This window comes from Oryx dammah, unplaced genomic scaffold, assembly GCF_014754425.2.
Source record: "Oryx dammah isolate SB20612 unplaced genomic scaffold, SCBI_Odam_1.1 HiC_scaffold_21, whole genome shotgun sequence".
NCBI classification, from domain to species: Eukaryota; Metazoa; Chordata; class Mammalia; order Artiodactyla; family Bovidae; genus Oryx; species Oryx dammah.
The window spans coordinates 78,379,214-78,381,719 of NW_024070205.1; the positions used below are offsets into that span (position 1 = coordinate 78,379,214).

Here is a 2,506-nt window from a genome sequence, read left to right on the forward strand (position 1 = left end):
TCACAGTGTTTCCTTAAGTAATAATTTTTTCAAAGCTGCAATGACATCCTTAGTCCTAAGACTGTATATCAAGGTGTTAAACACTGGCGTCACAGCAGTGTAGGAAACAAGAGAGCATTTTGTCGGTTCCTGTGGAGTGATTTGGTTTGGGGCGTAAATAGGCAATAGTCACGGAGCCAAAGAATAAAAGCACAATGGTGAGATGGGAAGAGCAGGTGGAGAAGGCTCTGGACTGGCCTGTAGTTGAGCGCGGCTTTCAGACGGCAGAAATGATTTTGACATTTCAGGAGGAAATGAATCAGGAGGAAAGGAATCGTGGCAAACAGCGCAGCAACCGCATAGACACAAATTTATTAAGCGCAGTGTCCCCACAGGCCTAGGTGATCAACGGGGAATGTCACAGAAGAAGCGGTCGATCTGGTGTGAAGCACAGAAGGGCAGTGAGGACACCCGGCGTGTCTGTGCTGTCGGGACTGGAATTCCCGCACCCAGGCGCCAGCAGCCAACTGCGGGCCGGTCCTGTGATTCGTGAGCAGAGGGCGGCGCAGAAGCTGCACGAGGACGCACAGGGCTCAGGCCTCGCTCCCAAGAGGAGCGCCCCCGGGGCTCGCGGAACAAGGAAGAAGCGCGTCTGATGGCGCAGCTCAGTGACGAAACGCTTCTGTCCTGAGTCCAAAGGGCCACTAGAATCCTAGAGTGACAGATACGTAACAGATTTCCAGTGACGAGAAATTTGCAAGGGAAAAATACAGGGGCGTCTGGAGCATAGGGTCTACCCTCGTGATTATTATGATAAAACTATTTCCTGTTAAGATGAATATGTAGATGAGAAAGAAAATTCCAAATAGAAGTCCCTGGAGGTTTGGAAGATCCGAAAATCCCAGGAGAACAAATGCCATGACTGAAGAGAAATTGCCTTCTGCTCTTTGGTCTCTTGGAAGCATCTGCAATATATATATAAAATTAATGTTAAGTCCTCTATCTCTCTGAGTTGCAGTTTGCCAAGTGATAAAATGTGTGCACTGCACTTTCAAAACTCACTAATTTGAGTCCTAGAAAAGCATCTAAATTTGATATTAAGCCGTAGTTTAAAGAAGTTCATTCTTTCACAAAAAGTAATCCATCAGAAAAGAGTAATATCAGGAATTAGGTCTTCTGATAGATGGCTGTATTTTCCCGTTACTGATAATTTAATAATTGATGCTGCATTTTGTTATTCAGCTTTGTGAGACAAATATATAGCAAGAAATTTGACAATTTTATTTAGAATGACCTTTCCATCAATTCTTTCTCATGTTATTTCTTTTAAATTAATTGTATTTATTTATATTTTGATTTAAGCTATCCAAATATTTTTGAGTCATCATGCAACTATAATTTAAAAATAAGCCAGAAAAAGTGATTTGGGGGATGATCTTTGTGATTTTTTTGTGTTATAATAGTTGGTATAGTCAGTTTAAAGAGTCATAAAGAACTCAGCCAAAGAGGTCTTTATCAAATCTCAAACACTGCTTTTGCATTTGAGTGATAATTCCTGCAATTGACAGCCATGCTTTCAATAAATTTCAACATAAAAATGTTATATAAATCGACTAAGATCAAAGCAAATAAAAGGCATTATTAAAGACTGAATTTTAGGAATGTACAACTCAAAATCCAAGTTACTTTTACTGCAACAGATAATTTCAGGGGAACATAGAATGTATCATTTATATATACTTCTCCTTCCTGGAAACTAACATATATAAATAACCCAATAAGTATTTGATTTACGAATGGATAACAATATCCAATATTAATTAGATTACTATATCCTCCACTAATGATTGGTATGGGATGCACTATTCTCATTATTACACTTGATCTTAGCCAATGCTTCCCTGGTGGCCCAGAGGTGAAAGCGTCTGCCTGCAATGTGGGAGACCTGGGTTCGATCCCTGGGTCGGGAAGTTCCCCTGGAGAAGGAAATGGCAACCCACTCCAGTATTCTTGCCTGGAGAATCCCAAGGACGGAGGAGCCTGGTGGGCTACAGTTCACGGGATCACAAAGAGTCGGACACGACTGAGCGACTTCACATTCTCATTATTGTGTTTTGTGTTCACCTCTCTCTCTCTGCACATTGAAGTCTTGTCTTAATTCTTCTCCAATATTGTGATAATATCCTTCTTTCATATTTTTCTTAAGTATTTTGGGGAAAACAAATCAGAGAAAAGTAAAAATAACAATTGAAAAACAAATTGGAAATTAGCAGTCTATAACTGAGTACGAATTTGCTTGACTAAGATTTGAGACAAGTTCTTAATAAGATGCAATGATAAGTAATTTTTGAAATTTCCACAAGTATTGTGAATATTAAATAGAAATTGCATGATAAAACCTTTTGAAATGTAAAGAAGTTATTAAGCAATTTCTATTCAATTTCTAATTCCCTCCTTAAATATTATAGTAGCATAAAATCTTTCCTTCATATAAAGATGCTGAGGATTTTCTCCATGAATTTGGAAT

At 39.0% G+C, this 2,506-nt stretch overlaps 1 pseudogene; it reads right to left on the reverse strand.

Moving 5' to 3' along the window:
- Window positions 1-899, reverse strand: LOC120879887 (annotated as a pseudogene).
- Between the last annotated feature and the right edge of the window lie 1,607 nt (window positions 900-2,506).